Consider the following 22,947-nt stretch of genomic DNA (forward strand, 5'->3'; position numbering starts at 1 on the left):
TTTTTTTTTCTCCTTTTTGACTTAAAACATAACTTCCTTCCTTCCCTTCCCTTCCCTTCCCTTCCCTTCCCTTCCCTTCCCTTCCCTTCCCTTCCCTTCCCTTCCCTTCCCTTCCCTTCCCTTCCCTTCCCTTCCCTTCCCTTCCCTTCCCTTCCCTTCCCTTCCCTTCCCTTCCCTTCCCTTCCCTTCCCTTCCCTTCCCTTCCCTTCCCTTCCCTTCCCTTCCCTTCCCTTCCTTTCTTTCTCCTTTTTTTCTTTCCTTCTCTTTTTTCCCTTTCCCCTCATTCCAAGCCCTGGAAATGCTGTCTCCTGCAGTTTTCCATGTGAGCACTGGGGCCCAATTTCAGCCCAATTTGCCTGAAGGTGTGAGTTTGACAGGAAGGTACAGCTGTAATTTCTCAGGTCTAGCCAGGATGCCAAATAAATCTATATCATCTTGACAATTATATCTTTACAAAAGCTTGGGAAAGAACAGCCAGGAAAGCTTGTCAATAAGTTCACTTTTTATTAGAGGAGAGTCCTTTGGAAAGCCCCCAAAGGCAGCATTTCCTGATGGATCTCCCGGAGGCAGGCGCGGTGGGAGGCCGCTTAGAAAGAGCTTTTTATTGACAAACTTTTATTTTAGAGGAAATTTTCCCCTACAAAGCCTTAGCTTGAGTCATTGCATGGCACAGCCATAAAACCTGATATGGAGTAGGGATAATTTTGGCTTGAATGAGGCTCCAGAGTGAACTGGGCTTGAGATTTGTGCTGGTGGCCCAGTGCCACTGATCATCACTGACCACCGAGCTGGGACATGGACAGGGCAGGAGCAGGGACAGGGCAGGAACAGCTCCTGGGAGGAGCCCTACAAGCCGAGTGGAAAGTTATTTCCACAGCCAAATTAGAGATTAATTCTCAGAGTCTCTGTGGTCAGGATGACCCCAAGGTGTTGGAAAGTCCATTTTTTCCAGCCCTGAGATCGAAGAAGGAGTCAGGATTCCTCAGCTCTGGTGTTTTTTTTTTTTTTTCTGTTTTTTTTTTTTTTTTCTGGTTTTTTTTTTTTTTTTTTTTCCCTAGGTCCATTATTCTCTGTTATCCATTACATTCTCTCTCTGACCTGCTGAGGTCTGTCCAGCAGGTCGGGTTGAGACACACTGACAGCCCCAGAGGTGGTGTTATTTTTTTATACTAAAAATCTATTATTAAAAAACTATTCTTATACTAAAAACTACATGTACTTTATTTACAATAATTTTCCAATACCTATCACCTATGTTAGACAGTCTGTCCCTACTCTAAACCAATCCAAAAGTGTCGCCATCACACAGAATATGGAGGACAAGAAGGAGGTGAAGGACAGGACAAGCCCAAATTCCTCCATCTTGCCCCCTGAACCCCCATTCTAAAACCCCAAAATTCTCCATTTTCACCCTGTGACAAATTCACTGTCATTCTGCTCAAACCCTTGTGGCTTGTAACTCCTCACACAAAGCTGGGAATTGTTTCCATGGGCTAAAATCAAAGGCACAGGTGTCTGTGACTGCGTGCCAAGGTCTCTGAGCCCCTGCCAGGGTCTGGAGTCCCCCAGGGCAGCCAGAGCAATGTCCTGGGTTCTGACAATTCATTAGTGCTGCGTGTGCTCCTGGCACCCAGGAGAGCCAAATTTCCCCACTGCTGCCCTGTCCATGCCACCCCCACAGCCAGACCCTCGGGAAGAACAAATGGAGCCCAATTTTCTATTTAGGACACCTATAAATAAACACAGCAATATGGGCTGTGACCCTTGGGGCACCTCCAGCCACTCCTCCTCTCTCTGCCCTACTTCTGCTAATTCTGTTTGCCGAGGAGGTGCTTACTCACAGAACTCTTTTTGGAGTCATTAGCTGGAAATTCTGGAAAATGTGTTTTCTAAAGGCATTCTGCAGCCTGAGCAGGCAGCTCTCACCTGCCAGCAGCATAAAAGGGGAGTTCCTGGATGTCAAATGCTTTCAAATTTTCCTGCTTTGATCAGGGCCCTATTTGGGCTGAAGTTTTCTCAGCGTCCTTCTGGGAGTTTCCTCCATGGCATTTTTTCATTATTCCCAGCCCTGTGCAGCTCCTTCATGATCTGAGTTGCAATAATAAGGAGGGAGTTCAGCTCTGCAGAGGAGCTTGCAGAAATCCCAGGATGTGAGGGCTGTGGAAAACATCCCCAAAAAAGCCCAGCACAATCACGTGGGAGCTGGGAGGGAGCTGGGGCAGCTGGAGGGGTGAGGGATGGAGAAGGAACAATGAAAGCGACCCTGGGAGAGGCTGTGAGCAGCAGCTGAGCTGTCCTGGTGATGCAGCACGGGCAGGACTGATGGACAAATGGCCTTAAACCCCACCCAGTGCCAGCCCTGCCATGGCAGGGACACCTCCCACTGTCCCAGGGTGCCCCAGTGCCCAGCCTGGCCTTGGGCACTGCCAGGGATCCAGGGGCTGCTCTGGGCACCTGTGCCAGAATTGTTTTTCATGTTATAGAGGCGCCTTAACCCCTCATGATGACTGAGGTGATGCCTCAGGGTTTCAGCTTTTCTATGTTTCACATTCTGTGCTGCTTTAGTGTGAGGGTCTGGGCTTCATTCCAGGAGATGGTGAGCTCTGTGCACAGAGCAGGGAGACTGTGGTATTCACATTCTCTGAAAAAATCCCTTTGCTCAGAGTTTTTTTCCTGGGAAGCTGAGAAGCCTCAGAGAAAAGGAAAACAATTCTTATCTCATTTGCTTCTCCTGTGTTGTGCTCATGTGGAATGTGTTTGGAGATTGTTCACCCACAGGTGATTGTTCCATTGGATTCTGCTGGGAGTTGTTTTCACTCTTTGACCAATCAGGGCCAAGCTGTGTTGGGGCTCTGGAAAGAGTCAGGAGTTTTCATTATTATCTTTTTAGCTCTCTGTAAGTGCCCTTTCTGTATTCTTTACTATAGTTTAATATTCTTTGATATAATATAGATCATAAAGTAATAAATTTTCCTGAGAACATGGAGTCAGATTCATCATTCCTCCCTGCCACGGGGATCCCAGCAAATACAATAGGAGACAAAACAATTCCTGCTCCAGCTGGGCACCAAGGACAAATGCCCCAAATCTCAGCCCAGGAGCACAAACCCCGTGGGCTGGAGAGAGAAAAACAAGCAGGGTGGGACTGCCTGGGCTAAAGCTGGAATGGGACAATGAACTGCAAGGTGCAAATGGAGCAGAACTGATCCCAGGGACAGAGCCCGTGCCCGGCCGTGCATTTTGGGGCCATTTTGGTTGATCTTGGGTGCAGCCCTGGCTGGGGTCTGGTGCTGCCCAAGGTGGATCCATGGAGGAGATGCTTTGAATGAATCCCTGCTTTATTCTGGAGCTCCATCCAGCCCCTGCTCTGGGGCAGCCTAGAAATCAAGGGAATGCTGAGGACACCTGAGGGCTGGGAGAAGGGCTCACCTCACTCTGCTGGCCAGGAGAGCTTTCCCTGGCTCATTTATTGCTCCTTGTTTTCCCTCTTCTCCCACATAATTCACAACGTGTCTGGAATGGCTCCTGTGTAAAAGAAAATCTGTCAGGTCGTTCTGTTTTCAGGTGAATTTCTGAGATTTTGGGAGTTCTCACTGTTCCACCTTTGGGCTATTTTGGGAAGCCTGGATGGCTGCTGGCTGTGGGAGAGCTCTGTGTGCTGGGCAGTTTGTAGACATTGGTGAAATGTGTGTGGGAGGCAGTTCTGCCTGTGCTGAGGGTGGAGGAGGTGCCTGCAGGGATCACCCTGCTGCCCCCCTGCTCCCAGAGCTGGAGCCTGGGCAAGGTGGGTGCCCAGAGCAACCCCAGGCTGATAAACCTCACTGGGATGCTGCTCCCTGCAGGAATGCCAGGAAAAGGGTTTGGATGGACAACACCTGGCTTGAAAAGGGGCTTTGGGACAAGGACCTGCAGTCCCAAAATCCCTGAGGCTAGAACAGCCCTCCCAGCCCAGGGAGTCCCAGCTGTGCCCAATGCCCACCCTGTCCCCAGCCCAGAGCTCTCAGTGCCACCTGCAGGGATGGGCACTGCAACCCTCCCTGGGCAGTGCCAAGGCCTGAGCCCCCTTTCTGTGGGGAAATTCCTGCTGTGCCCACCCTGAGCTGCCCCGGCCCAGCCTGAGGCCGTTCCCTCTGCTCCTGTCCCTGTTCCCTGGAGCAGAGCCCGACCCCCCGGCTGTGCCCTCCTGGCAGGAGCTGTGCAGAGCCACAAGGGCCCCTGAGCCTCCTTTGCTCCAGGCTGGAGTTCCAGATGAGCCTCAGAACACCTGGAAAACCTGAGGCAGGATTTCCCCTCGCTGCCCAGGAAAGGAGCACAGGGAGCTTTGCTGTGGGGAGAGCTGAGCCCCATTCCCATTCCCACCAGTGCAGGACCCCAAGCCCCATTCCCAGCCCCAGTTCAGGTCCCTGCCAAACGTGGGAAGTGCTCAGGGGGGTTGTCCTTGCTCCCTGCTCCATCCCAGCAAACCTTCAAGCTCCAGGTGGGGCCACTCTTCAAGGGTAATCATTTTATTAAGTCTTCAAATGATAGAGAACCTGCTCCATATTAGGTTACTGCCTTCACTGCTTAATTAACTTTATTCCTACTCTAGGTTTGTTTAGTTTCACCTTCCAGCCTTTGCCTCTCATTATGGCTTTTTTAGCTAAATTAAAGTACTGGAATTGCCTGCCTGTGATGGCTCTAAAGAACACAGAGAAATTGCCTCTTACTTTTCCCTTGGATAAATTAAAAAGGTCAAGTGCCTTTAACCCTTAATTTCTGTATAAAACTGGCTTCAAAGGAGAGACCTCCAGAGGAGACCATGGAGATATTCCAAGGGCTGGAGCCAGGCTGGAGAGCTGGGAATGTTCCCTGGAGAGGAGAAGGCTCCAGGCAGAGCTCAGAGCCCCTGGCAGGGCCTGAAGGGGCTCCAGGAGAGCTGCAGAGGGACTGGGGACAAGGGATGGAGGGACAGGAGCCAGGGAATGGCTCCCAGTGCCAGAGGGCAGGGATGGGTGGGAGATTGGGAACTGGGAATTCCTGGCTGGGCTGGCATTGCCAGAGCAGCTGTGGCTGCCCCTGGATCCCTGGCAGTGCCAAGGCCAGGCTGGGCACTGGGGCACCCTGGGACAGTGGGAGGTGTCCCTGCCATGGCAGGGGTGGCACTGGGCGGGTTTAGGGTCCCTCTCCACCCAGACCATCCCATGATCCAATGCCATCCCTCCCCTGAGCCCGGGAACTCCCCCAAGCTGTGTCCTGCTGTCCCAGGACAGGAAGGATGGTCCTGGCAGAGCAATTCCACCCTGCTTGAATCCCTGCTGCTCCCTGCAGCTCTCTGCAGTCCTTCCCCCTCTCCTGTGCTTGGAATTCACCCCAACACCTCCGAGGATCCAAACTCCCCGAGAAAAGCAGGATCATGAATAAACATCATGAATAATTTCCTGAGAGCAGCAGAACCTTATCCCTGACTGTGGGCAGAGGGGCAGGGGGGGAGCACTAATTAGATTATTTATGCAATCCTGCCTTGCTGAGATCCATCCTGACAAGGCAGGCAGAGGTGGGTCCATTTGAATTCCATGGAAATGCCCCGTTCCTGGAGCAGCTCCGTGCTGGAACTGCAGGTGCTGCCCCTCATCCTCTTCCTCCAGAGCTCTCCTGGGCTGGAGGGTGCCAGTGATATAAAATTCCAATGGTCAATCTGAATTTTATCTCTGTATCTTTTATTGCAAAGAAAGCAAGCAAGCAGCACTGGGTGACTCTGAGATGGAAAATGTAAACCCCATTCCTGCAAATTATTGTAATTTCGAAATTAAGGGGCTCTCAGGCAAAGATATGGAAGCAGGAATAACAGTTCTTTTTAGGGAAATTAAAAATACAAATGCAATAGTACAAACAACAAAAGCATCTTATTCACATTTTCTTTTCTATTCCCTTCCAGAAGCAGAACAGAACTGCCCCACCTCTGACAGATGGTGTTTGAACACAGACCCCAATTTCCAACCTCAGACAAGGATTCACTGGGATCACACACATGGGATCAGCCCTGGGAAAGCAATTCCAGGCATCCCACTGGACACAAATGCCCTGCACGTGGTTGTACCACAATAACACACACAGATCTTCCTGTGGGGATGGATTTTCCTGCTGTGAACCTGAGGGCAGTCACTGGGTGAGGGGGGATGTCACTGGAGCTGCCCCTGCAGTGCTCTCCATCATCTAAAACCAGTAATTTATTTATCTGGATCAAACACAGAGATGCTGGTTTGTCAAATGTCCCATGAGGAGGTTCCCCTTCCCCAACCAAAGGCAATCCCTGAGGGAGGAGCTGCCAGGACCACCCTGCCCTGGGGAGGTGGCTGAGGGCAAGGAGCCCTCCCTGGGATCTGAATTCTTGCCCAGCTCCTTCTCCTCTCCCCACCACTCATGTGTATTTTTCCTAACTTTAAAACAGAGAAATCTCTCATTTTTAAAACCTATCACGTCCTCAATTTCAATAAAATCGGGCAGCGGAGTATTAGAGCTAATGATATGTTTTAGGGAAATAATAGTTTTATTGCCCTGGGTTTATGATCTTTTTGATTAACTGATTTTCTCAGATATTTGCACTCCCTCGTTTGTTTGCTGCCTGCTCTTTAGAGCCATTTTTAGGTTGTTATTTTCCTGACCAGTGCACGTGACATTTTCCGAGCTGGGTGTCCCACCAGCTGGAGGTGAGAGGACACCCAGAGGTTTAACAATGTGAAGCTTAAAGATAGTAATGATTTCTTTTCTTTAGAAACATGCAAGAACGGGAGAATGGGAGGTGATTTCCTCTGGATTTTCATGTCAGTGGAGATATACACACAAAAAATAAAGATGGACACAGAAATACACTGGCACAGGGTGCCAGAGCTGCCCCTGGATCCCTGGCAGTGCCCAAGGCCAGGTTGAACATTGGGGCACCCTGGGACAGTGGGAGGTGTCCCTGCCATGGCAGGGCTGGCACTGGGTGGGATTTAAGGTCCCTTCCAACCCAAACCAATCTGGGATTGTGGGATTTATGAGAAGGAAACACTCATCACTCTCTCTGTGCTCATTTTGGTGCCTTTCCAGAGCACCTGCTCTTCCTCTGCAGCATTTTCCACATCCAGCTCTGCTCTCCAGGCCAGCCCAGGAGGAGCCCAGCAAAGCCCAGGCTGCCTTTAGAGCCTCTGCAATTGCTGCCCGGGGGCATGATGGATTTTCATCCAGAAAAATGTGTGTTCCTTGTTATTGTAACTTTGTGCTGTAAGAGGACAAAGCCAGAGAGAAATGCTCGATAAAGGAGACGTGATAAAAAGGGTAAATCTGCTTGGGAAAAAAGCTGTGCTTATTTTCTCTCCCAAATAAATCAGCTGGGAAAAGCTGAGTCAATAAAGCTCACTTTGAGCACGGCTCCTTTTTGCTGGTCAGGAGATACATTGCTTGTATGTTAATTGGCCCTTTAATCACTCTCGGAGTGCTGGGCTGCTGCCTTTTGAATCCTGCTGGAAGCTCTGCCTGCCGTCCCTTCATGTCTGGCTTTTATGGGAAGAGCTCCTGAAAAGAGCCCGAGAGTGTTCAGCGTCTGCAGAGGGGCAGAGCTCTGCATCAGCCATGGCAGCTCCACTGCAGCCTGCAGCCCACTGTGCCAGGTGGCTGCAATCCCCATATCTGCCCCTGCAATCCCCATATCTGCCCTGGAATCCCCATATCTGCCCCTGCAATCCCTATATCTGCCCCTGCAATCCCCATATCTGCCCCTGCAATCCTCATTTTCTGCCCCTGCAATCCCCATATCTGCCCCTTCAATCCCCATATCTGCCCTGGAATCCCCATATCTGCCCCTGCAATCCCCATATCTGCCCCTGCAATCCTCATTTTCTGCCCCTGCAATCCTCATTTTGTGCCCCTGCAATCCCCATATCTGCCCCTGCAATCCCCATATCTGCCCCTGCAATCCCCATATCTGCCCCTGCAATCCTCATTTTCTGCCCCTGCAATCCTCATTTTGTGCTCCTGAAATCCTCGTTTGCTGGGAATTTCCATCATTTTTGTAGCAGCAGGAAAAAGAGAAAAATCGGCGGCTGTGGTGTGGCACAGAATTCCCAGCCCATTTCCAGCTCTGCGATGGAGCAGCACAAGGCTTGGCAGGATTTGGGTTCTCTGCTAATTAAGGTGAAAAGTGGAAGGGCCCCTTCCCAGAGACAGCAACTCTAAATGAAAATTGAGAGAGAACTGGGGGAGAAGGCAAACGACCCCCATTTTGTTATAAAATCAGGAGCAAGGCAGCCGTTCCAAGAGCTGTTCCTGTTTCAGGGTGGGATTTCTGTCATTTCTCTGGAAACGGGGCCTGCTGGCGCAGGGGGCGCAGCCTGGGAGGAGCTATGTGTGCTCTCCTGCATTCTCCAGGAGTGTCACAGGTTTGGGGCTCGGTGGGAAGCGCAGCAGCTGAGGTAGCACAGAGTGGTGGGATTGGTCACTCAGGGGTGTTGGATCCCAGGTGAACATGGGCACGAGGGGTTCAGCCCTCAGGGGCGGCTCCTCTGAGGCTGAATGTGACACAAAACCGGACAGAGCCCTCTGACCCAGCTGTGATTCCAGCCTGGATGGGCTGGGGACAGGGGAGGGAGCAGCCCTGGGACAGCTCTGGGGTCAGGGCTGGGCAGGACCCACGGGCAGGGCAGGGTCAGCAGCAGGGTCCTGCAGGGCTGAGGGGGCTCTGAAGGGATTAAAGGGAATCTGGTTGGGATGGGATCCAGAGAGAAGAGGAAGAAACAGATCATGGAACCGTGGAGTGGTTTGGGTGGGAAGGGACCTCAAATCCCATCTCATCCCACCCCTGCCATGGCAGGGACACCTCCCACTGTCCCAGGGTGCCCCAATGTCCAACCTGGCCTTGGGCACTGCCAGGGATCCAGGGGCAGCCACAGCTGCTCTGGCAATTCCAGCCCAGCCAGGAATTCCCAATTCCCAATCTCCCACCCATCCCTGCCCTCTGGCACTGGGAGCCATTCCCTGGCTCCTGTCCCTCCGTCCCTTGTCCCCAGTCCCTCTGCAGCTCTCTTGGAGGTGAAGCACTCGAACTTCTTGGGGAATCAGGGGTGCCAGGAAGGTTTTGGGTGAGCTGGATCCCCCCTGCAGAGTCTGTCCCACTTTATCCCTCCAGTTTTGTGTGAATTTCCCAGGGATGGGTCAAGGAGTGGAGGCTGCAGTGAGCTCAGAGCTGCCATTTGTGTCAGGCTGTGCTCTGAGCAGACCCAGCAGGATCTGTGGTTGTTCCTTTTTTGTGGCTCAAAAATCTCTCCCAGTCCCCTGGATGCCAAATCCATGCTCCTGAAGGGCTGTGGAAGGCTCACCCCGTTCAGCACAATGCATCTGAAAGCAAAAGAGTCTCCCCATTCTGAGGACACAGAATCCACGTTGTCCTTGGATTCAGTTACACCTTTACAGACCTTTGCTCCTGCAGCAGGCAGAGCTGAGAGTCTGCACAGGACCTCCCCTGGCACCTCCCAGGAGCTGCAGAGCTGCTGAGGCTCCTGTGCTGCTGCCTGAGCCTAGTTATCATTATTATTATTGTTATTATTATTATTATTATAATTATTATTATTATTATTGTTAAATTCTGAGCTCTCCTGGCCCCAGTCCCTGCCCTTGCTGCTGTCCCAGGTGCTTGGCAGAGCCCCTGAGGAGGGCAGGTCCCCACAAATGCCCCCTCAGCCTTCCTTGTGAGCTCCCCTGCCCACGTCCCAGGTCACCCTTCACCCTTCCAGCCCTGTGGTGCTGTAGAAACCCCTCCATAGAAGCCAAAATGTGTTTTTTCCTCCCCCAGAAGGCAGCAGGGCGGGAGCTGTTCTCAGCCTCGCTCCTGGCCCCTCTCTGCTGGGAATATTTTGTTCTGAGGCGCAGCAGAGCGCTCTGCTGAAGAACAAATCAGGCTGTGAGAGCTGCACTTTAATCTTCCCTCTGGGAACACGGAGCTTCCCAATCTGATCCTGATGGCAGAGCAAAGCCTTGCCAGGGTTTAATGCTGCCATCGCCCGCTGTTTGCAGAGGTGAGAGAGGAGATCTTTCATGGATGAATGCAGGATATCCAGCTCGTGTTTATCCTGCCTCAGGCCCAGCCCTGCTGCAGTTAAACCTGAGTTTAAGCAGATGTGGCCTGGGTGATCGCTGTGAAGGATAAAGTCAAAATGTTCCCCCGCAGCTTCCCTGGGGAAGGTGGAATTTGTGTTACCCTGAGCTTTGGGATAAAAGATTGGATTTCCAGGATGTGATGGAAAGACTGATCCTGGAATCACAGGCAGCACTGGCTGGGAGGGACCCTAAATCCACCCAGTGCCACCCTGCCATGGCAGGGACACCTCCCACTGTCCCAGGGTGCCCCAGTGCCCAGCCTGGCCTTGGGCACTGCCAGGGATCCAGGGGCAGCCACAGCTGCTCTGGCAATTCCAGCCCAGCCAGGAATTCCCAATTCCCAATCTCCCACCCATCCCTGCCCTCTGGCACTGGGAGCCATTCCCTGGCTCCTGTCCCTCCATCCCTTGTCCCCAGTCCCTCTGCAGCTCTCCTGGAGCCCCTTCAGGCCCTGCCAGGGGCTCTGGGCTCTGCCTGGAGCCTTCTCCTCTCCAGGGGAACATTCCCAGCTCTCCCAGCCTGGCTCCAGCCCTGGGCAGCTCCATAATCAGACACAGGGATGTGTGGGGATCCCAGGGGATTAGCTGATCCCTGGTTCCACTGTGCACCCTCCTGGTTCACACGTTCTCTGTCCTGCTCAGGAGCCTTCCCTGGCCCCTCTGATTTGTGCTGCAGCTCAGAACTGACCTCACCTGTGGCTCTCTCTGGAGCTTTGGGGTGCCACGAGCAGCTCAGGGCCCTAAACCCCATTGTCTTCCATCCCATAACCTGTGGAGATGGGAGCTGGCACTGGGTGGGCTTTGGGATGCTCCCAACCCAAACCATTCTGTGGTTCTATAATCAAAACTAAAACTGAAAAGAACAAAAGGAACCCACTAAGGTAAGAAAACTTACCTTAGAAAGGTAGAAGAAAAGGAGCATGGATTTGACATCCAGGCGTCTGGGAGAGAGTTGTGGGAGCCACAAAAGGAATGGTTTCTAGGAGAAACAAACTGGTGAGGGATAATTTTAGGATCTTGGCAGGTTTTAGGGCTGTTCTGGGTCTCCTTTGCTGAGCACACAGGAGGGCTGCCAGGGGATGGAGCAAGCCCTGAGTGCGGCGGGAGCGCTGCTGTCCCTGGTGCTGACCGGGGCAGGGCTGGCTCCAACGGGAGCCCGGTCACAGGCACCAAACTGTCCCGAAATCCCAAAGGAGAATGCCCCAAAACTCCCAAAGGACAGTCCCAAAACTCCCACAGGACGGTGTTCCAGAATTCCCAAAGGACAGTGTCCCGCAATTCCCACAGGATGGAGTCCCAGAATTCCCAAAGGACAGCATCCCAAAACTCCCAAAGGACAGTCCCAAAACTCCCACAGGACAGCATCCCAAAATCCCAAAGGACAGTGTCCCAAAACTCCCAAAGTCCCAGAATTCCCAAAGGACAGCATCCCAGAATGCTGAATATTCTGATTCTCACTAACCAATCCAGTACAAGATACAAATCCTACAGCATTTACATACAGCCTATAAGAATCATTACATTCCCACACTGTGTTACATTTTAAACCCTAAAAACTCCTCTTTGGGCCCTTCTGCCAAGCTGTAGGGTCTGCTCTGACCCTTGGGCCTGTCTGCAAGCAGAGGGTGTTGTTCCATCACAAGGGGATCACCTTCAGCTGGCCACACCATTGTTTTCCAGTTGTTCAGTAACTGAGGGATCTCAAAGCTTGCTTTCATTTCAGCTCGCTTACAGTTTCCATATTCTCAGAATCTTTTGCCAGGCAATCATATTGATAAGGCTTTCCTGTTTCATCTTCCCCCACCAAAAGAGAGTTTTGTCTCTCCATCCACAGGGGCACATTCCTACACTGACTCACAGCTCTGTGCCCCCGATCCCAGGAGCAGGATCCCCCCAGCCCATTCTGGGGGCAGGAGCTCTCCCCTGCAGCCCTGGCAGTGCCAGCAGCTGGGGCTGGGTGCAGGATGACATTATTAACTCTGCTCACTGTGTTTGCAGCTGTCACACGGCTGCTTTCCCCAGCCCCGCTCCTGCATCGCAATATTTGTTTTCCTCTCATTTGTATGTGCACTTGTCTCTATCAAATTTTGTCTCTTTGATTTCCGACCATTTTCCAATTTATCAGGATCACTTTGAATTCTAATCCTGGCTGCCAGAGCACTTGTAATCATCCCCAGCCTGGTGTCACTCGCTGTTGCCTGGCTCGTGCTGCTGAATTGTTAATATTTCATGGAGGCACAGCCACTCCAGGCCCTGCTCCTCCAGAGGGTCTCGTGTGTCCTGTGCCAGAGAACCCTCTGGAACAGCTTTTTGCCATGTTTCTGGGCTCTCACAGCACATTCAGGTCATTATTTGCTTCAATTAGTGCTGCAGGATAAATTTGGATCATTGACAGCAACATTGCGGTCCTGGTTGGAAAAACACATCCCAGCTTTTGATGTGCAGCTCCTTTGTGAAGGGACCATTTACACTTTGCTCCTCCTCGCTGGTTGGATTTGGGGTGCTCCTGCCCAGCAATCCCTGGGATCACAGTCCCCACGTGCCAGAGGGATCTCTGTGATCTTTGTGTGGGAGAAACCTTGGACAGAAGGAAAATCCTTTAGAGCTGGAAAACCCCCAGAGCTGAGCTGGTAGGAGAGGGGCACTGCAGCTGACAAACCTGGTCCCACAGCCCCATCCTGACCCCACAGAGCCACAGCCACCCCAGATGGTGCCACCAGGGAAGCACCGACAGCACTGAGGGGGGAAGGCACTGAAATGCCACACTGTGATGGGTGTTTGTGCTTCTCAAAGTGGTGCTGGGCCTGGCAGAGCCTGTTGGATTTGCAGGGAAATGCCCCAACAAAGGCAGGAATGATGCATCTGACTCTATGTTCTCAGAAGGATAATTTATTATTTTATGATACTGTTATATTAAAATATACTATACTAAACTATACTAAAGAATACAGAAATGATACTTACAGAGAATACAGAAAGGACACTTACAGAAGGCTAAAAAGATAATAATGAAAACTCGTGACTCTCTCCAGAGCTCAACACAGCTTGGCCCTGATTGGCCAAAGAGTGAAAACAACTCCCAGCAGAATCCAATGGAACAATCACCTGTGGGTGAACAATCCCCAAACACATTCCACATGAGCACAACACAGGAGAAGCAAATGAGATAAGAATTGTTTTCCTTTTCTCTGAGGCTTTGCAGCTTCCCAGGAGAAAATCCTGGGCAAAGGGTTTTTTCCAGAGGATGTGAATGCCACAAGAGCCTTTGGAGCCCAAGGTTTGCCCCTGCAGCTCCAGCTGCTGCAGGGAATATCCCAGTCCATGGCAGTGTGATGGTGGCCTGGGATCTGATCTGGGTGCAGATCCACGAGGAGTGTGACATCCTCACCTGGGATGGGATAGAGGATGGATTTCCAGCTCAGGGCACTCTGAATCCACATGCACAGGAAGGCGATTTTCCTTTTCCCCATTTATCATGGAATTCTGTTTTCCTGTGTGCACCTGACCTGCTGCTCTCAGCCACCTGAGGGGAGGGTGAGCCAGGTGGAAGTCAGTCTCTTCTCCCAGTGACAGGAGAGGGTGCCAGGAGCAGTGCCAGGAGGGTCTGTATTGGATATCAGGAAGAATTTCTGAGATAGAATGAGTCTGAGGAGCTGCTCTCACCTTTGGTTGGCCACGATAAACTGGTGGAGAGAAGTGGCCATTTCCTTAATCGTGGTGATGAACTTGAGGGGAAAAAAAGTGAACATTTGGCCTGAAAAGCAGGGAATGTTTCCATGGCCAGCAAGAGGAGTCTGTCCATGTGCTGGCATTGGGGAGCCAAATCTGCCCAGCTGGTACCACTTTTACCACATCCAGCTCCTTGGGCAGAGGTTTGGAATTCCAGCTTTGGAATATTTGTGAGGAAACACTTGAGCTGCATCCTCTGCTCCTCTCCGTGGTGCCTGCACTGTGTTTCCTGCTCTGAGCCCTCCTGAACCCCACACCCTCTGCCTTTCTGATGTGAGAGGCTCCAGCTGCCCTTGCCCAGTGCCTGCTTGGTGTAATGTAAATGTAAAATCAGAACTGCAGGCTGTAATATAAATGTAAAATCAGAACTGCAGGCTGATTTGGGTGGGAAATACCTTTTAGTTCATCTCATCCCACCCCCTGCCATGGCAGGGCCACCTTCCACTGTCCCAGGTTCCTCAAAATCCCCAACATCCAATCTGGCCTTTGTGGAGTGACTTGAATGGCAAAATTCACAGATTAGATTTCCTGATAGCTAAAATTTAACCTTTATCAAAAGGAGAAAAAAAGCTTTTTCTGCTCTTTTCATGTCCTAGATCAAAGCCTGCTCATTTAACTACTCCCTTGATACTGCATTTTGTCCTTTGGCTTCAGAGGCTTGGTGCAGACACACAGCTCCCGCTGTGCCTTTGAGCTCCAGCCCGTGGTGCTGCAAACCCAGCACAGCACACACTGCAGGGACAGCAGCTCCACATGGCCCCCAGGACACCCGGGATGTGCTGGGTGCCCCTGTCTGGGAGCTGGGCTGGGAGCAGAGCTCCTGTCGTGGAGGTGAAACCAAAGGAAGGGGAACAGCACCCACTGTGTCTCCTCCATGGTGTGGAGAGCCTGTGCTCGTGGCCTTTTCCTTCTGCACACCCTGGACAGTCCCTGCTGGTGGCTTTTTCCTTCTGTACACTCCAGACAGTCCCTGCTCGTGGCCTTTTCCTTCTGCACACCCCGGACAGTCCCTGCTCATGGCCTTTTCCTTCTGCACACCCTGGACAGTCCCTGCTGGTGGCCTTTTCCTTCTGCACACCCTGGACAGTCCCTGCTGGTGGCCTTTTCCTTCTGCACACCCTGGACAGTCTCTGCTGGTGGCCTTTTCCTTCTGCACACTCCAGACAGTCCCTGCTCGTGGCCTTTTCCTTCTGCACACCCTGGACAGTCCCTGCTCGTGGCCTTTTCCTTCTGCACACTCCAGACAGTCCCTGCTCGTGGCCTTTTCCTTCTGCACACCCTGGACAGTCCCTGCTCGTGGCTTTTTCCTTCTGGACACTCCAGACAGTCCCTGCTCGTGGCTTTTTCCTTCTGCACACCCTGGACAGTCCCTGCTCGTGGCCTTTTCCTTCTGCACACCCTGGACAGTCCCTGCTCGTGGCCTTTTCCTTCTGCACACCCTGGACAGTCCCTGCTCGTGGCCTTTTCCTTCTGCACACCCTGGACAGTCCCTGCTCGTGGCCTTTTCCTTCTGCACACCCTGGACAGTCCCTGCTCGTGGCCTTTTCCTTCTGCACACTCCAGACAGTCCCTGCTGGTGGCCTTTTCCTTCTGCACACCCTGGACAGTCCCTGCTCATGGCCTTTTCCTTCTGCACACCCTGGACAGTCCCTGCTCGTGGCCTTTTCCTTCTGTACACTCCAGACAGTCCCTGCTCGTGGCCTTTTCCTTCTGCACACTCCAGACAGTCCCTGCTCGTGGCCTTTTCCTTCTCCACACCCTCAAATAACCACCCAAGGATAATTCTCCGTTTCCTCCATGGCCTCTCCCAGTGCCCAGCCAGGAGCCATTCCTGACACTGAATCTCTCATTTAACTGTGCCGTGGACCTGCCAGCGCATCGTTAAGCACACATTTGTATCCTTAAATTAAATTTAGCCCCCACAGGCTGAGTGATTTCCTTCCTGATTATCCATCTGTAGGAAACAACAGCCTCTCATCCCTCTCCCTGTGCTGCCTCCTGAGTTTAACACCGAGCTGCCTTCAGCTCCACGTTTTCCATCAGCTCACATCAAAGTGGGGATGCAGCCAGCAGCGAGGGAGGAATTAGCTGTAGAAAAAGAGGATTTTAATCTGCAGAGGTTGAGCACAAAGCAGGGGAAGGACACCCTGGAATCCTCTCACAAAGGGACCGTGGCCTTTGCTCTGTTCTCCTGAGCCCTCATGCCCTGGGCTTGCCTTAATTGAATTTTTGGTAAGGAATAAACAAAAAATGAATAAATAGTTCTGGTGGGCGCAGCGAGCTGTGGACAGAAGCTGCTCTTGTGGCAAAGGGCACATCTGGAGAGGGCACGGCCTGAGGGCTCCCCTGGAGAGCCTGGCAGGGGAGGAACAGCTCCAGCCTGGCTCCAGGATGAGGCCACCGGGGCTCTGCCCTTCTCTCGCCTTCCAACCATCATCAAAATCAAATCCGGGGGGTTACAGGGTCAGAATGGAAATTGCAGACTCTGGAGCATCTTTTTCCATTAAAAAACCAACTTTGCTGAAATAATTCATGCTCTCTGCCACTTCTGAGTCAATGAATTCTCATTTTCAGATGGAGAAGATGTTTTTGAAAAGATCCTGACCTCTTCTATCAGGTCCAGCCCGTGAGTGGCAGCGAGTCTGGGCATCAGCTTCCTTGCAGACACAGAACTCCTCAGAAGTCACCAGGTGAAAGAACTCAACACAATTTCTTCAAGCCTTGTGACAAGGCTGACAGGAGTCTCTCACCTCTGCCGTGCAGAGGCTGGCATGGTCCCTGCCCGTGGCAGCGGGGCTGGGCCAGGTGACCTTTGAGAGCCCTTCCAGCCCCAACCATTCCGCGATCCTTTGAGCAGAGAAAGAATAAAGTTAAATTGCAAGAAGGAAAAAGTGAGGAGGAGAGAAGGAAAACCTCTTTAGAGGGGGAGATTGATGTGTTTTATGCTGCACCCGCCTGCATCAGCAGCTCTGGAATAATTCCATAATGTCTGCAGGGTGAAGGAAGGTGGGAGGAGGGAAGGGAATAGAAAAGAAAATGTGAATAAGATGCTACTGAGAAAATATGCAGGGTCCAGAAAAGGGCAAAAATGAAGGCTTGGAAAAGTTGCTGTTGCAGCTGGACCTGGCTCTCAGTGCTCTGCTCTGGGTGAAAGGTGGAGATGGTCACAGGCTGGATTTGATGTCTTGGTGCTCCTTTCCAATTATCTTAGGTTGGAAATGCAAGATGTGGCTGGGGGTGTGTGCTCCATCCCCATCTGTCAGAGCTGGGGCAGCTCTCTGCTGTTCCTGGGGCAGTTTTTCCTTTATCTCTCCCCCAGCCAACCCTCCCTGCAGGAGATCTCTGCTGCCCATGGCCACTGAGTGTCCCTGCAGGGCTGATCCAATCCCAGCATCCCATGGGGAGATGCTCCGCCCAGGGGAGGAGCCAAGCATTCCTGCCTGGATCCAATCTGAGCCTGGCACAGCACAGGGGCTGGGACACCCCCTGGCACACAGGGGGCAGGGCATGCTCTCACTCTGGCAGGGGTTTGGTTTGTATTACTGCATTTTTATTTTATTTTTATTTTCCCCCAATAAAGAACTGTTATTCCTGCTCCCATATCTTTGCCTGAGAGCCCCTTAATTTCAAAATTATAACAATTCAGAGGGACAGGGTTTACATTTTCCATTTCAAGAGAGGCTCCTGCCTTCCTCAGCAGACACCTGGCTTTTCAAGTTAAGACACCAACATAAACAATCCTGTGAGCACTGAGAGCAGTGCCCAGTGCCCAGGGCTGTTTCCCACAGCTCCACCCTCATTTCTTTTGCCTCTGAAATTGCCCTCCCATAATCCCATTAATGGATATTCTGAGGCTGTGCAACAGGCAGGAATAATGGAACACTTTATGGAGAGGGCCATCCTTCATCCCATTTATTACTTTAGCAGGCCCTGGGGTTGAATTATGGCTGTGAAAGGACTCTCTGGCCACGGATAATCCATGGTTATGTACAGAGTACAGCTCTTGGGTGGGCTGGGAATGCAGGGAGGGTTCATTTCTGCCACCTTGGGCCCTGGGCTGTCCATGTGGCCCATGGGCACAGCCTGGGGAAGGAGCTCAGGGGGTTCTGTGTCCCTGCTCGGCAGCGCTGCCTGCCTGGAGCCATTTTGGCAACAAAAATCCCCTACAACGTTACAAGCTGGGGACAGTGTGTGGCTGGGCAGTGCCCGGGCAGAAAGGGACCTTGTTGACAGCAGACTGGACATGAGCCAGCAATGTGCCCTGGTGGCCAAGAAGGCCAATGTCTCCTGGCCTGGATCAGGAATGGTGTGGCCAGCAGGAGCAGGGAGATCATCCTGCCCCTGTGCTCAGCACTGGTGAGGCCAAACCCTGAGTGGCGTGTCCAGTTCTGGCCCCTCAGTTTGGGAAGGACCTTGGGACGCTGAGCACATCCAGAGGGGGCAATGAGGCTGGAGAGGGGCTGGGAACACAAACCCTGTGAGGAACCCCTGAGGGAGCTGGGGGTGCTCAGCCTGGAGAGGAGGAGGCTCAGGGGTGCCCTCATTGCTCTCCACACCTTCCTGCAGGGAGGTGCAGACAGGTGGGGTCGGTCTCTGGCAGAACCAGAGCACACAGTCTGCAGCTACGGCAGGGAAGGCACAGGTTGGATATCAGGAAGAAATTTTTCACCCAAAGAATAATAAAGCACTGGAATGCTGTTCCCAGGGAGGTGGTGGAATCACCATCTCTGGATGTGTTCAAAAACAGACTGGACATGGCACTGGGTGCTATAGTGTGGGTGAGGTGTGAGGGCACAGGTTGGACTGGATGGTCTCAGAGGGCTCTTCCAACCTCATCGTTCTGGGATTCTGTGATGGAAATGAGAAGTGAGCGCCTGGAAAAGGGCGGGAGGTTGGAATCAGTGCCAGAACCCTGCAAGGAGTGGCTGGGGGGCTCAGCCTTGCCCTGAGCTCACCTGACCCCTGTGCTGGGCTGTGCTGGGCAATGCCATCAGGGCCACCGCGGTCCCCAGGTGTGCCCCTGGGCACCCAGTCCTGTGGGCATGGACAGACACCCCCAGACACCACCATGCAGCCCATTCCCGAGCCCCTGCATTCCCTGGAGCCCCGGGGCAGCCATTCCCTCAGGCCATGCCAGCTGCAGGCAGCATTGGCATGAAGGCGTTGGGAGAGCTGCGAGCGGGGCAGTGCTGGGGGAAAGGAGCTCTGCACTCTGCATTATCTCATTTTTCCTTTCAAATGCCTCAAAAAGGTCACGCTAATGATGTTTACCAGCAAGTAATAAATGTTAGCACTTCTCTCCTCAGCCCGAGCTGCAGACCGAGAGGTGCCCGTGTTTGTTTTCCAGTTCATCAGGACGCACCCAGCACAGGCAGGCACAACACGGCCATTTCCAAACGGTGACATTTGCAAATATCCCTCTCCTAATGATTGTTTTCTGGAACCTGCCACAGGAAATGGCATTTAACGCCTCGTTTTTGATGCTGGCTTCGTGCCTGTAACAAAGCCCCCGGCACCCAGCCCTCCCTCACCGAGCTCTGGAAGGGTTAATGGGAACAGAGCCCCATGGAAAAGGCAGAGCTATTAGGCGAGTAATTAAAGTTCTCTCTTAATCCAGATAAGATTGCAAGCAGGAATAATTAAAGTGAACCTCAGGACCCCTCGGATTGCGGCGCCTGGATGGGCAATGGCTGTGGGTGGCGCTGGGAGCTCCAGATGCTCTGCAAAACTGGGATCTGCAGCACTTGGGGACAGCTGGGCTGGGCAGGTGCATCCTCCCCCAGTTTCCTGCCAAATGGCACTGGGACCTGTGACATCTGTCCTGCAGAGTGCTCCAGGCTGGAGATGTGGAGGAGCATTAGCTGACTGAGGAAATGGAGTCACCCTGAGGTGGCACTGGCTTTGTCCCTGGGGGTTCCAGTCACCCTGAGGTGGCACTGGGTTTGTCCCTGGGGGTTTTAGGGTTCCATCACCCTGAGGTGATGCTGGGTTTGTCCCTGGGGTTCCATCACCCTGAGGTGACACTGAGTTTGTCCCTGGGGTTCCATCACCCTTAAAGTGACGCTGGGTTTGTCCCCATGGGTTCCATCACCCTTAAAGTGACGCTGGGTTTGTCCCTGGGGTTCCATCACCCTGAGGTGACACTGAGTTTGTCTCCATGGGTTCCATCACCCTTAAAGTGACGCTGGGTTTGTCCCTGGGGGTTCCATCACCCTGAGGTGACGCTGGGTTTGTCCCTGGGGGTTCCATCACCCTTAAAGTGACACTGAGTTTGTTCCCATGGGTTCCATCACCCTTAAAGTGACGCTGGGTTTGTCCCTGGGGTTCCATCACCCTGAGGTGACACTGAGTTTGTTCCCATGGGTTCCATCACCCTCAGGTGACACTGGGTTTGTCCCTGGGGGTTCCATCACCCTTAAAGTGACGCTGGGTTTGTCCCTGGGGGTTCCATCACCCACTGCTGCCCCCAGAGATGGGGAAGCAGGGACTAGCCTGGGATGGCTGAGATGAGCAAATCCTGGGTGCTGTCAGCAGATCTGATCACTACTGACTGCAATGAACTCCTCAACAAGGAAAATTCTCCTGGCTGAGCACATTTCCAAGGAAAACCACAAGGTTTGGCTTCCTGACCAAAACTTCCAGGTCAAACCACGAGTTTTGGCTGTTTGCAAAGCAGCATCTATGCTGCTGTGGTGATGGGGAGGGTAGAGAGGCCCCTCAGATTTTTCTGGGGGGTGCTGTCAGGTCTCCCCATGACCCTCTGATCTCTGAGCAGCCTCCTCATCCTGCTCATCTCCTCGGGTTTTAGAGATCCTTGGGATCAAGAGCAGCAATGCAAGCCCAGAAGCAAAGGGTGGGAGCCAGGCAGGGAAGAGGAGCACAAACCCAAATTAACAAATACCCAATCCCAAATCTGTCATTCACCATTGCATTCCTGCCTAATTCTCTCCAGGAGGCAAAAGTACTGTAATGTACCCACAAAGGAAGAAAAAAATCCATTTACAGGCTGGAAATGGAATTGCTGGCAGGGAGGAGGAGCAGGGAGGCACATATGTTCCCTGAATATCCAGTGAGCTCTCCAAACAATCAAACAGCACATGGGGAAAATGCTCCCAGGAAAGTCTTCCAGGGATCCCTGATTTGGCAATGTGGGTACTGCTGCAGTAAGGGAGAAAAATCATAAAGAAAGGCTTCATAAAATCAGGCCTGCTCTCCTAAAATCAGTGCCTGGCCTTGTCAAAGCCAGCACTTTGCAAGTTCCCATGTGGGAGCAATCCTGGTGTGAGCAGTTTGTTAACATAACAATCTATTCCTGGGTGAAAAACAACCAGCACCTCTATAAACTGTTTTCATACTGTTAGATAGAAAAATGAAAACTATCTCTCATAAACAACTGTCCCTGCATGTACACACTGAGAGTCTGAGTGACCAACCAATGCAGAATAACAATTTGTTAATAACCAATGAAGTGATTGGCAGGAAAGCTCCTGACCAATGGGAGTCCCACACAAGGTCTGTAAAACTGGATAAAAATGAGTTATGTGAACAAAGAATGGGATTTTTCTACCTTGAAGGAAATGGATTCCTGTGTGATTTATTCCCCCAGGGAATTTCCATTTCCAGTGATTAGCCCAAGAGCCAAACACAGCATTCCCTCCCTCCAGGAGCAGAGCCTGCCCCATCAGGGCCCTTGGGCAGCTCCCCAGCCCTGCTGTCCCTGTCACAGCCCTGGGCACTCCAGTATCGGAGGCTCCAGGGCTCCAGAGGGACAATTAACCCCTTGGGGTGCAATCAGTGCAGGTGGGGACCCCCAGTGCTGAGGGGGACCAGGAGGGAGGAGTCACCCTCAGCTCCTGCTGCCTCCACAACTCTGTCTCACCCAGGTTCCTTTCCCTCGCTGCAAAATACCAACAGCTGCAGCCATGGATCCAACACCTGGGATGGGGGCACTGGGGAAGGTTCTTCCCTGGCAGGTGGGCAGCCCTGGCACAGGTGCCCAGAGCAGCTGTGGCTGCCCCTGGATCCCTGGAATGTCCAGGGCCAGGTTGGACACTGGGGCTGGAGCAGCCTGGGACAGTGGGAGGTGTCCCTGCCATGGCAGGGGTGGCACTGGGTGGCATTTGAGGTCCCTTCCAGCCCAAACCACTCTGATATTCTGTAATTACAATGCTATTGATGGGATGGGATGGGATGCGATGGGATGGGATGGGATGGGATGGGATGGGATGGGATGGGAGCCCTCCCTGCTGTGCCAGCACTGCAGGAAGCCCCCAGTGATGTCAATGTCCCCAGGACACAGCCCAGGGGTGACACCACCAGGGCAGCTCAGTGGCTAAGCCCAAACACTGGGATATTTGGGAGCTTTTCAGAACTTTCCAGCCCATAAAAGTTCCCATCATTTTGAAAGGCTGCCCCTGGCCTGAGCTGGGGTTTGTCTCCCAGCCCCAATCTCCTGTGTGCAGCCCTGGCTGGATGCAATCAGCTCCAGGTGAAAGCTCTGCTATCTCCTCATGCACAGCCAGGGCAGGCAGCGAGGATCAGCCTTTCCCACCGGGAATTACAGCTGACAGGACAGAACTGAGCTTTTAATTACCAGCTCTTACCCAGGGCTGCTGCTCTGCTCATTACTGCTCCTTAGATTGAGAGGCTTTCAGGCCAGGCAGGACCATTAAATCCTTCTCAGCTGCCCTGCCCGTCACAGGGGCTTGCTCTGCAGTGATTGCCCCAGGCTGAGCCCAGAACTGGGCAAATTCCAGTCCCTGGGCTTGGCTGTGGGATGCCTGGGGCTGCCTCCATCAGCTGATCAATGGGTCTGTGTTTTTCCTTCTCCAGCCCCTGTGAGCCACAGCTCATCGATCAGAGAATCCTGGAATGTCCTGAGCTGGAGGGACCCACAGGGATCATCCCGTCCACCTGTCAGAGCTGGGGCAGCTCTCTGCTGTTCCTGGGGCAGTTGTTTCTTTCTCTCTCCCCCAGCCAACCCTCCCTGCAGGAGATCTCTGCTGTCCATGGCCACTGAGTGTCCCTGCAGGGCTGATCCAATCCCAGCATCCCATGGGGAGATGCTCCGCCCAGGGGAGGAGCCAAGCATTCCTGCCTGGATCCAATC

This window comes from Melospiza georgiana, chromosome 6 (assembly GCF_028018845.1).
Source record: "Melospiza georgiana isolate bMelGeo1 chromosome 6, bMelGeo1.pri, whole genome shotgun sequence".
Classification (NCBI taxonomy): domain Eukaryota; kingdom Metazoa; phylum Chordata; class Aves; order Passeriformes; family Passerellidae; genus Melospiza; species Melospiza georgiana.